This window comes from Mercenaria mercenaria, chromosome 12, assembly GCF_021730395.1.
Source record: "Mercenaria mercenaria strain notata chromosome 12, MADL_Memer_1, whole genome shotgun sequence".
Classification (NCBI taxonomy): Eukaryota; Metazoa; Mollusca; class Bivalvia; order Venerida; family Veneridae; genus Mercenaria; species Mercenaria mercenaria.
In genome coordinates this window covers 2,966,512-2,982,699 of record NC_069372.1, presented here as the reverse complement: position 1 = coordinate 2,982,699, position 16,188 = coordinate 2,966,512, and positions in this window count along the sequence as shown.

Sequence of the window (16,188 nt, the reverse complement as noted above, 5' to 3'; positions counted from 1 at the left end):
TGCATCCATTCTGTGACGTTTAATTTTTAGGTTACCCTATTTGAACTGTCATGGCTCAATAAATGTACCCACAGTTGATATCGCTGTTATGTTTATCTAACTGAACTGGTCATTAAGCAATGTGTCCAATTTTCATTCAAATCTGTCAAACTTTGGCGGAGATAAAAACAAAAGTGAGGTAGCAATAAAATTTGAATTTATGCTTTGAACTGACTATCAAAAGATTATTTACATATTGTACACCTTTTGATAAATGTGTGCGAAAGAGAAAATATGGCTGGTTTTGAGTAGGGAGACTTCAACGAAAATGAATTACATATAAATCTATAAAAATTCTCACATACACAGCTAAAATCACTTTACTGTCATGTATACAACCAAGTATTTTAGCTCAATAAGGAAAGCGCCGATCTAAGGATAGCGGGATCGTGAGTTTGATCCCCGGGAGAGGTGTATGTTCTCCATGATGAATTGACAGACATTGTCAGGAGTAATTTCGTCCTCCACTTCTGAATCATTTGGAGAAGTTGGCATTTACTTGCGGAAAAAGGCTAATACTTGTAGAGACTCCAGAAACACTGATTAGGTTAATTGACCGCCGTTACATGACTGAAATACTGTTGAAAGTAACATTTACATATATGGAATGCTTCTCCAGCTCCTAAAGAAATTATTTCAATACTGGTGATAATTCATTATATTATATAGATTTATGTTAATTTGCCCACGAGGTGATGGTTAAATAGGACCATTTTAGAGGAATAACTGAAATATTGGTCACATTATAGGTGTACACAGTACATGTACGGTAAAAAACAAAACAGAAAATATCTGTAGGAATTCAACTAAGAACTCTATACACCACGTCTTTGATTTGCTGTAATTTCTTTCCTTTTTTCTACTATCGGTCAGACATTTATCATCATATTTTATGTATTTGTAATTAAGTAGAACTATCACCGAAGCTCTTAATGCGATATTTGCATTATTTTATTTGGTTTCAGACAGGATGTCCTTGATAACATTGTGAAAAGAAAGCTAGTATCTTGTAACCGAAACATTAGTCATTCAGATGTTTTACAAATTGTAATGTAAAAACAAGTTAAAGCATAGCAAAAATTCCTTCTAGGGCACATCTATGTAAATATATAATGATCATCTTGTAAAATTTTGGTTGCAATGCCTGTTTTATAATGCCAAAAAATGTCAAGTAGGTATTTACTCTAGTTATTATTTAGCATAAATTGTTAAATCCAACACAAATTAAATCTGTTACCACTTTCAGTTGAGTAAATACGGTAATAAGACATTGACCCGGTCAATCCGTTATGATTCGATGCATGAATTTGTTGCACATAATTAGAGGGTCGCAATGGGGTTTATTTTCACATATTCAGTAACCATGCATTTGAAGATAACGATAATATTAAGTTGTTTACATGTAAATTTGCTGATATAATGTCCATCTGTTTGTACATATGTTATGTTCCTCAAGAATGGATGAAATAAAAGAATCAGTCAACCATATTCGGGTTTAGTAATATGTAATCCACGCGTTCAATCAGAGAGTCGCCTCAATTAGGAAAGAATAGTTTTAACGTCAGAGGTTATTTCTAAGGTCACGGAATTTGACTGGCCAGCTTGTAATGACAACAGTTTTCGATATCAGTAGCTCAGTCAAGTGTGACTTACCAAACTATAATATTCCTTCTCAAGAGAAGGAACAAAGAAGATACAAAAAAATCAGAAAGGTTGCTTTAGATTTTTTATAATAGTAACAAAGTCACATTCAGTAAAATATTGAAATATACCTTTCGATATCTTCATGATTACTAACAGATGATGGTTCGGCTAATCAAAATGATGAAATATGGTGTTTCGATAGTAACTAAGAGATATATAATGTGTAAAAATAACTTCCTACATGATGATAAGAGCATGAAAAAGAGATTCAAAATTCTAAACGATGGCTTCATAATAAACAAATACTGTCGATTGAATATGTCAGGCTTAGACGTCTATAGCTTGTGAAGTGGGACTATTATTCCATTATGGGGTTTAATCATTTTTATACAAGGGTAAAACGTTATTTTTATATAAGTGTAGTTCATTCTAGCATTCCGCACTGAATTTAATTAACATTCTAACATGGCTCGAATTGATTTCCAGTTAAACAAAGAAGAAAATCAAACGCTGTATATCCTGCGATAAACAACGATTGACGCGCGGACCGGTAAGGCAGCATTATGACGTCATTTATGACGTCATGTGGCCGTCTGACGTCCGATACATTACTCCTCGCGTAAATGAATTCCAGCAAAATATCTATTGAAATATATCAACGTGCATGTCAGAATGAAAACAATCAAGGCCTTCTTGTGATTTATCGTCTAATTTACCACGGTTCATCGTTCAGATGCTTCAGTATTTAACCACTCGGGCTAACGCCCTCGTGGTTCAATTCCTACGCATCTGAACTCTGAACCGTTGTAAATTAGACGATAAACAACGTGAAGGCCTTGATTATTTGTTAAATATATCTAATTTTACACATTTAAAGTTAAAATAGCATTAGCTCACATTTGTTTCATTTTATAACATTAGATTCCTTCGTGATACATGGGTACGTTTGCTCTACCCGGTCCTATCACCAGCCAAATACTCGGAAATCTAAAGGCGTTGTAACAGGAAAACAAACATGCTTTTCCCTATATTCACAGTCATAAAGATAATACTAATAATATTCGATATACTTTCAAATTCACTGACAATTATTAGGCTTTTCAAAGTTATGGCATTTATAGAACCAATATAAACAAATACCGGTAGTTACAAAATTGTAGATATTGAAAACACTTGAAGAACGGTTACCAGTTCTTATAATAGCCTAACGTTAATGTGCAAAGTAATGTTTTTTGCTGATTCAAAAATATCAACACCCACACATTCCTGATATTAATACAGCACATGCATAAACCACTGGAATAGATTTTTAATTGACAGCATAGACCATTTTAGATAATGCTTGAGAAAATTTGCACATTTCATACTATCTCACAAACAGACTTAATCAAACTGAGTTTGCTATTTTACGTCCTTGTGTTCTATGCTTCTGAAGGAATCTTTATTCTGTCAACAGTTATTACAGCCAAACTATATGTTCGCTAGAGCTCGACGGGACAAGCAAAATTTGTTCGAGATATCAGTAGGACAAGCCAACGTGAAGTACACATTATATAGACCTGACGATGAGTTCGAGCCAGTAGTAAGCGAATAATCCAAATTCGAGCAAACGAAGTTTCACTGTACCAGTCTTATAATACGCGCCAAAGACTTTTTCTACCTGTACTGTTCATACAGACAATCATACAGGCAGTCAACTAGCCTTTTAAAAAAGTGTTAGCCTGAAAACGGAAGTTTTAGAATGAATATCAAACATGAAAAAGATAGCTTTTATAAATGAACAGAAAATCAGAGCGTACGAAAAATTAAGCTCATTCTATAGAAATAACTTTAGTCGTTTTTAATTTTGCCAGTCTCAAATGCAATAAATATACACAAAGTAATTTATTTTACTTCTCAAATTCATAATTATCACCGAAAAATTACAAGTTTATATTAAAAGGTAGCAAAAGTGACGAAAATCTGACGTTTATAACAAAAATGCACTTATTAACCTTTGACCTTGTGCTGTTCCCTTACTATGGCCCTTAGAAGGCGACAGCCCCCCTGAAACTTTTCCAATTTTTATAAAGTTAACGATGAATATGGCTGTCGGGCATTAACAAAAAATGCCATCAAAGGCAATTTCTAGGCCACTTTTCTGGATATATAGGCAGACTATATATTTTTGTTTCTTAATCAGACTTTATCTGTTGAAGAACATAGAGTTTACACGATAAAATTGTTTAAAGAAGTTGTTCCAGGCTTTCTGTACTTTCTCGTAGTCAATATTTATTATGTCTCCCCCAGGAGACATATTGTTTTTGCCCTGTCCGTCCGTCCGCCCGTCCGCCCGTCTGTACGTCACACTTCATTTCCGAGCAATAACTGGAGAACCATTTGACCTAGAACCTTCAAACTTCATAAGGTTGTAGGGCTGCTAGAGTAGACGACCCCTATTGTTATTGGGGTCACTCCATTAAAGGTCAAGGTCGCAGGGGCCTGAACATTGAAAACCATTTCCGATCAATAACTAGAGAACCACTTGACCCAGAATGTTGAAACTTCATAGGATGATTGGTCATAAAGAGTAGATGAACTCTTTTGATTTTGGGTCACTCCGTCAAAGGTCAAGGTCACAAGGACCTGAATATTGAAAACCATTTCCGATCAATAACTAGAGAACCACTTGACCCAGAATATTGAAACTTCATAGGATGATTGGTCATGAAGAGTAGATGACCCGTATTGATTTTGGGATCACTCCGTCAAAGGTCAAGGTCACAGGGGCCTGAACATTGAAAACCATTTCTAATCAATATCTAGAGAACCACCTGACCCAGAATGTTTAAACTTGATAGGATGATTGATCATAAAGAGTAGATAACTCTTATTGATTATGGCATCACTCCGTCAAAGGTCAAGGTCACAGGAGCCTGAACATTGAAAACAATTTCTGATCAATAACTAGAGAACCACTTGACCCAGAATGTTGAAACTTCATAGGATGATTGTACATGCAAAGTAGATGACTCCTATCGATTTTGGGGTCACTCCATTAAAGGTCAAGGTCACAGGGGCCTGAACATTGAAAACCATTTCCGGTCAGTAACTTGAGAACCACTTGACCCAGAATGTTGAAACTTAATAGGATGATTTGTCATAAAGAGTAGATGACCCATAACGATTTTGGGGTCACTCTATGAAAGGTCAAGGTCACAGGGGCCCGAACATTGAAAACCATTTCCGGTCAGTAACTTGAGAACCACTTGACCCAGAATGATGAAACTTCGTAGGATGATTGGTCATGCAGAGTAGATGAACCCTAACGATTTTAGGGTCACTCTGTTAAAGGTCAAGGCTACAGGGGCCTGAACATGGAAAACCATTTCCAATCAATAACTTGAGAACCTCTCGACCCGGAATGTTGAAACTTCATAGGATGATTGGTCATGCAGAGTAAATGACCCTTATTGTTTTGGGGTCACTCCGTTAAAGGTCAAGGTCACAGGGGCCTGAACATTGATAACCAGTTCCGATCAATAACTTGAGAACCACTTGACCCAGAATGTTGAAACGTCATAGGATGATTGAACATGCAGAGTAGATGACCCCTATTGATTTTGGGGTCAGTCTATTAAAGGTCAAGGTCACAGTGGCCTGTTCATGTAAAATCATTTTTTGGAAATAACTTGAGAACCACTTGACCTACAATGTTGAAACTTAACAGGATGATTGGACATGCAGAGTACATGACCCCTATTTATTTTGATGTCACTTGATCAAAGGTCAAGGTCACAGGAGCCTGAACAGTGACTTGAGAACCACTAGGCCACGAGTGTTGAAATTTAGCGGTATGACTGGACATGCCAAGTAGATGATCCCTATTGCAGCCAACCATCAGACTCTTTTTGACTTTCGCTCCTGACCCCTATTGACTTCTTGCCTATAGGACTTTGCATTGGGGGAGACATGCGCTTTTTTACAAAAGCATTTTCTAGTTTCTAATAGTTTTTACCTATTTTTTATTTGAGGGTACCTATTTTTTATTTGAGGGTGCCTATTTTTTATTTGAGGGGGCCTCCGTTGCTGAGTGGTTAAGGTCGCTGACTTTGAATCACTTGCCCCTCGACAATACGAGTTTGAGCCTCATTCGGGGCGTTGAATTCTTCATGTGAGGAAGCCATCCAGCTGGCTTACATACGTTCTGTGGTTCTACCCAGGTGCCTGCCCGTGATGAAGTAATGCACGTAGGGGCACCTGGGGTCGTCCTCCACCATCAAAGCTTGAAAGTCGCCATATGACCTATAATTTTGTCGTAGCGATGTTAAACCCCACAAAAACAAAAATCAAAATATTTTTATTTGTATTGATCTAATAAAACACTTTTAATATTAACATTACCTAGCTGTTTAAATTGTTAACAATGTTGTTCATTTATTGTAAGTTTCTGCAATATAATAAAGGTACCACTCAATTTAATCTTTGTTTTTTCCCACATTTAAATTTCCAGTTACTATTTAACAAAATCAATTAAAGATTGAAAAATCGTTTCACTGGCAGATATGCACAATTGTATAGCTGTGTTGTTCTCTGAATGTGGATTGAAACTGACCATATTATGTTAGATTTTGGCCTTCAGCCTAATGTGGAAGCATATAGCCGCTGCTTCGTATGTCCGTCCGTCCCGCAATTCTTTTCCAGAGTATTTGTCGCCATCATGTTCCGTTTGGATGATTTTTCATCTGAGTTACTGCCCTTCGATTATTCAACATTAGTACACTATAGTACTCCTCACCAATCGCAGACTGGAATCCAGGGAGACTTCATTGGAAGCTTCATTCCCGAGAGATGTTCATATTATCTTCCTGTTCAGTTGAATGAATTTTCACTTAGTTATACCCTTTTATTATTCGACATTAGTAAACTAAAGTACCATTTCTTGTCCGGCGTATTCCTCAGCAACAACTTGCTGGAATTCAGCTGAACCTGATAGGAGGCGTCAAACCCCAAGAGGAGATGCACAGATCTTGTGCACAACTTATTACTAAAGGTATGTACCCAGTTGATGAATTCTGTGTTTGTGCTTTTGATGTGCAATGATTATACTTCGGAAAGCGTCCATCGTTATTACCAATATTTTCTTGTTTCAAATAGTCACGGAACATTTGAAAAAAATAGCCATCTATAAATGCATGGTGTTTAGAAATATTTTTTTTGTGCTGGCAGAAACGAGGTTTAGAACATAATCTCTGAAAGTTTTAATCACTTAAGAAAACCTGTATCATACTAAAATTATGATTGCCTTCCTACTGAATAGATACATTTACCAGATTGATTCCGTAAAGTCGGTGTCTTGAAATAATGTCCGTACAGATGCCTAGAGGTCATGGGTTCACCCCGTGGCCATATAATCACAAAGACCTGAAAAATGTTACCAGAAACTTGCTTGATGCCCAGTATCTAAAGCAAACTGGAACTTCAATTCTGTCATTCCCTCATGGCGATATCAATGACTTGCGTATAGCAGGTTTTAACTGGTACAGAATCCAGGAACACTGGTTAGATTAACTGCTTGCCTTTACGTTGAAAACCGGCGTTAAACCAAAAACAATAGTGAATAATATTTAAATTCATTCCGCACTCTGTTCTTGTTATGTTCTTATAGAGAAAATCAAATTTTGACACTATGGGTTCATTTTGACTTTTATTTTTAGTACATTTGCATCTTAGACTTTTGTAAGAAGTCATATGATAATTTGAAATAATTGGGGTGGGGTTTGGTGCGATTAAAGAGGAAAAATTCTGTGTATTTAAATTGAAGTGTTAAAATACAAAAGTGAACAAGAGTGTTAAAGTAAAAGACATTTTAAAATGTCGAAAGCCCTGTTTTTCAGATAACATTATTATATTTATTGACTGACTAGCGATTTTGAAAAAAAAAGTCGATTATTATCAAAGTCAAAAGCGTTTTACGTCAGCAATCATTTTAACGGATATGTAGAAATACAGAATTGTAGACAAAGATCAGGTTTACCAACTTTAAATCAGAATATGTTTCCTTTTTCTGAGAATGTATGTACAATTAAGCAAAGAATGTATAAATGGTCTTTGGAAACACGTTATGTCTAACTAACACACATCAAAGTTATCAGTTACAGTATATTGTATGTCACTAGGTCAGTAGTTCTGCGAATAAGTTAATTAACAGCCATCAGTTACTTTCAGTGGAAATGCAGTTGACATCAAGCATCTTTTCTGATGATTTTGCTTTTCCCTGGGCAAGTCTATAGTGTTACTAAACTGTTGATACGTCATGCATTATTTAACCCCTGGTTTTTATGTTGCTTTTATGTTATCACACTTCTCCTTCAATCACTAGTCCCCTTTGTGCATAGGAAAGTCTACCTGTTGTCGACTGGACAAGTACACTGGTTGAACAGATTAGACATGCAAACGTCAGTAAGAGCCTAGAGATCTGATTGCTTGAAAATGAGAATTTTTCTTTGTGAATTAAGTTATATGTGCTAAAATGTGATAGATGCTGTGATCTCTTGCACTTTGATGAAAGATTGTCATTTTAAAAAAAATATATATGTATTGGTGCATATATACTGTTTTAATCATCTAGCTGCTTTCGGTCGTACTTTTAACCATAGTGGAGTTGAGACGATAATTTCATATTTAATAAGCTTCCAATTGCTTTTTATAACCATCTCTTAATACATGCATTGTCTCTTAGCAGTTGGAATGTGCCAAGTTGTAGATCAGAAGCCTTAACACATGCTTTATAACTTATTCAGACTCTTGGTATTTAATAGTTTAATATTAAGAATTGTGCAGACTATTCCGCGGTAATTTGATTTAAACTATGTACTAAAGGTATTGATTTTACTTGCAGCTCTTTCATATTTGTTGTATTTGTTTGTACTTGTCATCAGTAGACTGTTCAAAAGCTCATTCAGAGTTTATGTTGTATGTCTTGCCGGCTTGAAATAAAAACTTACTTTAAGTGAGTTAAAACCTCTAGTTACATAAATATAAACATTTCCCCAGCGATATAGTTATTCCTAGAAGGCAATAACAACAGATTATCCATCATCAATTATGCACAGACATCGTAATCATTCAAACACGCCGGCATGCTGGGATTCTAGAAGTTGCTCGATATGATGCTGCACAATTACTGTTTCGTTGATGCTTTTGGTATTCAGATATGAATGATTGTGACGGATGAATGTCTTTATCCAGAACACGAAACATGTAAATGGCATGTTATATATACTGAGCAAAACTTCCAACTAGACACTTGAAGAATGTATATATCTTTTGACCTGAGTGCCTACACATAATAATAATATATCGGACACAAGATCCATAACTCTAACACCAGTGTTATGAATTATGCCCCCTTTTTACTTAGAATTTTAACATTGCCTTTTCCAAAAGGATTTTTCTTCATTCTTTTAACTCTTCTTTACCAAGTAATTTGAAAATACTGCGAAGGAAAGTGGCATTGTCCTTTTTTACATTATTTTCATTGCATCTCTGAAATGTTTTACGTCATTTTGCTCACTGGCAAACAACATTACTTTTTCGTCTGTTCTTAAGACTAGGTTTATAATTGCTAAAATGACCGCGTATACATTGTTCAGATTGAGAATGGGTCAACATTTTATGGTTTTTAGCTCGACTTCAAAGAAAAAGTAAAGCTATTGCACTCGCCCAAGCGCTGGACTCGCCGTCGCCGTTGGTTAAAGTTTTGATAAAGTCAAATATTTCTGTAACTATCAAAGCTTTTGACTTGAAACTTAAATAGTTATTTAATATTAAAGTCTACACCAGGAGAAACAATCCCCATAACCCTGATTTGAATTTTGACAGAATTATGCCCCTTTTTAACTAAGAATATTTTGGTTAAAGTTTTATAAAGTTTTTACTGGCAAAGCTCGCATTCAGTCAAGCACTGAGAAAAGTCGAGCGTGCTGTCTTACAGACAACTCTTGTTATATTGTTTGTCACCTGCATCAGAAACTTTGAAACAGTGATGCTGTATTGCTTAGAACGTTTTTAGATGCATTTTCAGTACCAAATCCTCTGTTTTTGTCATCACGTGTTAACACAGCATTAATGTCTTCGTAGCAGACGGCATCGAGTTACCTTCTGAAATAATTTTTTTACGAATTTTATGAACAACGTCTTTGAAATTTTTCGTCAATTTAAAATGTTCACTGATTCAAAATGTTCCTCATTTCTACTGCAAACTGACGCTTGTCATGTTTTCAAGCGGTTCCAGGGTCCCTAAACGCGACATTTTCTTCCGTTGATGGGCGTCAACGTTTAAATTTTTCTTCGCTTGACTGGTATTAATTTGCGACATTTTCTTATCATAACGGGCCCCTAAATGTGATCGTTTCTTATATTTAGAAACCTTTTGATTTTCATTCCGTGTCTTAGAAACATTTGAGAACCTTTTCTCGCGACTATATTCTAAAAAATCATTATCGTATAAATCACGATGTATGCTTTTCTCCTTTGAACTTCCTGCTAATTCATAAACACAGTGAGAAGCGTTGTGAGTGGCACCATTACTTTCAGTATATCTGTTCCCATGACTTCCATCTGCGTCTGAGGTTTTCAAGTGAAAATCTGAACTTCTCTCAGACAATGTCTTCTCTGCCAAACTGTCTTGAAACTCCAATACTTCTGCCCTCGATTTCTCTTCAAGCTTGCTCAAAAATCTGGTTATGGCTCTTTGAGCAAGATATTTCTTTCGCTCTGTATTATTTAATTCACGATAATCTTTTTCAGCAGATGCTTTTGTTACTGTCACTTTTGCATTGTACTGTGCCGCGCCGTTCAGAATTTGTTGTGATCTGCGCGCGGTATCATTTTTACGTTCTCTGGCAAGACGTTTGCGGCGTCGGAATAAATGTATGTCAATGGAAAAATAAATCAGAAACACGAGGAAAATACACCCAATGATGATTGAAACCGTGATCCATTTCTCAGTCATCTCTGAAAGAATGGGGAAAAAGACTGGTGATTGGCAGAATAATTTGCATTTGTGGCGTACTTATAACCCGATATGTAATCGCATTTAATATTTGACTCCCTTTAACTTTTACCATTTTGATAAAACATTAATGCTGTTAATTACAACTTAATAATAGTTAAAGATTTGGTTTTTTTTACGGTTAATTACAGCAATAACCGGATCCAAGAATACTCACTTTACCTTACATAATGTTCAATTGTTAAAGAAGCTAGTTTTAAAGTACTGTATATGAATTTATATGAATCAGAATCGCTCTTCTGTAAATAGCACACATTAGTGCTAAGGTAATAAAAAGATGACAGCCGCCAGAGAATTCATTAGAGCAGGAAAGCTTGTGACAAAAAGGCAGATAAATAATTAACACAAGAAAACGTTTGAGCTTCACATATAGAAGAATAGTTGGAGAGAAGTTTATGGTTGTCAAATCTGTTGTTTTGGGAGTCAAAGTTCAAGGCCACGGAGACATTGAGGTTAAAAGTGTGTCAGGATACGAGTTATATAATCCAGGAAAATGCTTACGCTTTTAACATCTTGAACAATGTAATGGGTCCAATCAATAAGGTGTCTATCAACCTTCAACTAATGAAATCAGCTCAAACTCCTCTAGGCTGGAGATACTAGACTTGATTGGTCTTTTTGTCGGAGTTCCCGTCAGACTATGTCTTTGAACAACAACGTACGAGTCCTATCGCATAGATACTCCGTCTATGTCCTCTTAATTAAAGCTGTAACTCAGTATGTTTGCACTGACTCCTGCATGAGCCCGCCCGCTTAGCTCAGTAGGTAAGAGCGTTGGTCTACGGATCGCGGGGTCGCGAGTTCGATCCTCGGGCGGGGCGTATGTTCTCCGTGACTATTTGATAAACGACATTGTGTCTGAAATCATTAGTCCTCCACCTCTGATAATTCATGTGGGGAAGTTGGCAGTTACTTGCGGAGAACAGGTTTGTACTGGTACAGAATCCAGGAACACTGGTTAGGTTAACTGCCCGCCGTTACATGACTGAAATACTGTTGAAAAACGGCGTTAAAACCAAAACGAAACAAACGAAAAGACTCCTGCATGCTCAACGCCTATACGCTATCATATAAAGCATTTAACTACCATATAGGTGTACCACCGATGCCTTGGCTGTATTCCGCCCATAACGCTGAACCTCAACTCTCCTATTATCTCAGTAGATTACCAAACACTATATCTCTGCCTCAGCTTTCCGATGCTCAGTCTATATTTGCTATAGTCTAAAGCATTCAACTTCCGTAAAGGTAAAACTCCTATGCGCTGGCCCTATAGCTCAAAACCTTGTCGAAATTCTGCAACTCTTCTTTAGTCTATGAACTTCAAACGTTTTCTTTTTAATAATTTATCCGCCCTGACAGTGTAGTTGGAATAACTTACTCAGCAAGGTACTGGGATACATTATTAGTTGAATCCTCGATGTGTCAATCGCTGGATACTGACACATCAATCGCTGGATACCGAATGATCGCTCTGTCAGTCCATCCACCCTTTCAGACAGACCGTTATTAAACTTAAACACTGACTGTTCTGAGTACGTACTCCAACAAATAGTTGGTTCCCTTTAACTATTGTGTATAATATAATGTGTGATGATGGGATCCATCTAACACAGTAATCAACCCAAATCGTTCACAAATGAACAAAATCCTATTATTTACAACAATTCAACTATAATTATAACAATGATACAATGAAAAAGGAGTCAAGCAAAATCTGTGCCTACTTCCCACACCAGCAATATAACAAATATGCAAATTATTCTGACAAAGTGTGTCCGATCATTAACTGGAAAATGCTTGAGCGAACAGCTGCCGATTAGCCTACCTCTGACCAGGATTATTGCTTTTGTGGTTATAAGATTTGACCTCTAAATTTTACCTTGACATTGAAGTAACACCCCTGAATATTGTACATGACATGGCATCCCGTTAAGTTACAAGTACATAGGTCTGTTGCAGATAGATATAATTATTGCAAACTTTACCTTACAAATTCATTCAATCACTTTAAAAAAAATTTTTTAATTACTCTGATACAAAAAAGAATACGTACACTTCGTACTGAAATATTTCTGCGACGACAAAATAAGGTTGAAAGTTTGTTTGACCCGTAAACGCTCTCAGTCTTGTAGCATAATATAGTGCCGGTAAAACTGATACACACCTGCTGAAACTAACATCTATAATGGGATTAAATTCTTTACACACCTTTATAAGGAAAGACTAGATTAACAGCTGGCGTTTCTTTCACGTTTTCTTGGTTATTTGATCCATTTATTTGTCGTCTGCCAGACTGCTGACCTTGACCTTTGTCTGCATTATACACTCACAGTCGACAGAGATTCCTTGATCCATCTGCAGCGTGTTTGGTGTCTTAGATGTAAACCTTCCTGCCTAAAAATATAATTGCCAATGTACGTAGAATATATAGAGGATATTACATAGGTGTATTTTTTCAATTGAACTGATTAAACAAGTTGAATAAAATAATAAAATGCGATAAATTCATTGTGGAAAGACACAATTGTAATATTCTTTTTATCGCATGTAAGCTTTTCCTGCTTATATGTCACAATTTCGTATTTCTTTGCCTGTTATAGACCAAGTCGATTCAACCAAGGTTTCCCATGACGTCAATCATGTGATAAAAGTATACATAAAAACGAAAACAGGTGATTGTAAAATAGGTGAGATATAGATTTACGTAGTACGACTAATTGGTGATAATCTAATTACAGAGACCGTAGACAAAGACAGGTCAATATTGGTCATCAAACAGTACGACCGAGATTTACGCTGAAGTACATTGTAATTATTAACACCGGAATAAACAGGCCATGAGTTTCTGCTATTACGCAAGAGCAGTTCAGTAGGTATACCTGTCTATATTAATAATATGTATAATAGTAAATAAAAAATAACAAATTCAAAACAGATGTTGCTATGTAGATTGCCTACAAAGACACATGTATTTACTAGGTAAGTTACGCCAAGTATGAAAAAAAACTTTTTAACAGTTTCGTAATTAGCTTATACATAATTTATTTTAGGTCGATTGTGAAGGAAGTTCTACAACTTTTATTAATCACTCTCGTCACCTCATTCCTGATGGTATCCATCGCCACGAGGGTATGAGAGAAGAGGCCAGTTTCCCTTTTAATGCTGAGCGCCTAGCAAGGGAGCTACTGGTACCATTTTTCACGTCTTTGGTATGACGCGGCCGGGGATCGGACCCACGACCTCCCGCACTCGAAGCAGTAAGGCTATCGAGGCGAGTCTCGTAATTATTATATTAATTTCGCTACGTAATATTACGCGGTATTTTTTCAATATGATGGTGGTGAAATTTTAACTAAAAGGGGCAAGGACACCTGGAGCATCACCGGTCCTGCAAATCCGAAGCTTCTTCGAGTGTGAGAATACATATAAACAGACATGCGTTAACAGAAGCAATCCTGCTGTTGGCAAGCTGTTATCTTTAAAGAAATAATTTGTCTATGATATGTCACACAACAAATCCATTGCCTCGAAAGATCCTAAAACGCCCACCATTTTACTTACATAGAAATATGATTGCAGTGAAGGTCTAGATAGCGTGCTCAGATTTCAGTTGCACAGAGCTGTTATTATGAAGCCAATCAGCATTCACTTTTAATTTAGTTTAGGGACCTCCGTGGCCGAGTCATTAAGGTCGCTGACATCAAATCACTTGTCTCTCATCGATGTGGGTTCAAGCCTCACTCGGAGCGTTGAATTCTTCATGTGAGGAAGCCATCCAGTTGGCTTACGGAAGGTCGCTGGTTCTACCCAGCTGCCCGCTCGTGATGAAGTAATGCACGGCGGGGCGCCAGGCGACCAACAAAATAAATAAAACAAATTAATTATTTTAAAAACATATGTGAAAAGTGTATGAGACAGGGCATTCTTTATACGGTGTTGAACACAGGAAAGCCTAGCTAAAGAATAATTTAAATGCAAATTCTGTTATAAAATCAAACAAATGTAAGAAAATACTCACATCAAGTTGTTCCTACCGTCATGTCAGTTGATGTAAACAAAGATCTTGTAGCGAACTTATGATGTTTTTCTTTTGAAGGTTTACTTTTCAATACTAAACCTTGTTTGCAAAGATTACGATTTTTGTTGATAGTCTTTATTCAAACGCGTGATAAATTCGCAGAGTTTTATTGTTTTATCTGGCTTTCTAACGCTCGGTCCATATTGGTATATCAGGTAAAAAATAGTAATATTAAAGACGATATTCCTTTTTAACGTCCCTGTACATAAAAAGATACACATATCCAAATACGACTTATTGACTTACTGATTAAGCGACATAAACTACGGCTTAGAATGCTCATGTTTACCTGGGAGACACAGTAATGGAATTATCTCCGAATGGGAAATTATACTTATTGGAGAGGTCTATCAAGACCTCTCAATAGTGTTGGCTTTCAAACTAGGAGGATTTAGTCTAATCTACTAATTTTACGGCGTTAGATTTCACTTTCTAACGCAAATTACGGTGAGCCAGTCTAAAATGAAACAGAGTGCGCTTTCGAACAAGTAAGTTTTGAAATCCTCCAAGACGAAAATAATTGTTCGTTTAAAATAAAGAAATATAGTGTATTACTATTGTTACAAATGTGTAAAACAATTCAGTTATTAACAAAAAATTATATAGATATATATTTACTATTCTTTGTTCGCAGTATTCAAAGATATGCATATGAATTGAATCACGTTAAAATGTATTTCGTTCAATTAAATGAAATTATTGTTTAACTGGCGGGTACGTTTGCCCCGTTCGGAAGATCTGTCGGAATAAGAAGAGTTCTTCCAAGCTTCTGTTTCTTCCACCCGATAGTCGGAGATGTAAATCAAAACAAGGCGGCACTTACAAACTGAGTAATAAACTAGAACAAATAACCCAGCCAGCATGACTATATCGGCCCGATATAGGTATAATGTCGGAATGTCGGGCCGATATCATTTTGATGTTGGCCAAATATCGTTTGCCAATATCGGACCAATGTTATTATGATATTGGCCCGATACCGTCTGCCGACGTCGGGCCGACATCATTCCTATTTGCAGTCGATATTGGGCCGTTATAGACGACGTCGGTTTGATATCGGACCGATATAGAATGCTGGCTGGGAAAATGTTTAGAACTTTTTTCAAATAGCACATTAACAACAAAAATATCTGAAAAATTACATTTAAAAAAAAAGAATAGTATATTTTTTTCACTTCCGGCAGACGTCAGTTCGAATGGGATTTTCTTCTAAGCTTTTCTAAAGCTTCTCGGAAGCTATTCTCTTTTGACCCAAACGAACGGGGCAGCTGGCAAACAAGCCTGTCATGTGAGGTTCTCGCAAAAAATGGTTAGATGCTAATTTGGCAGCTTTCACCAGGGCCAAGTTCAGTGTACAATTATTGCAGTG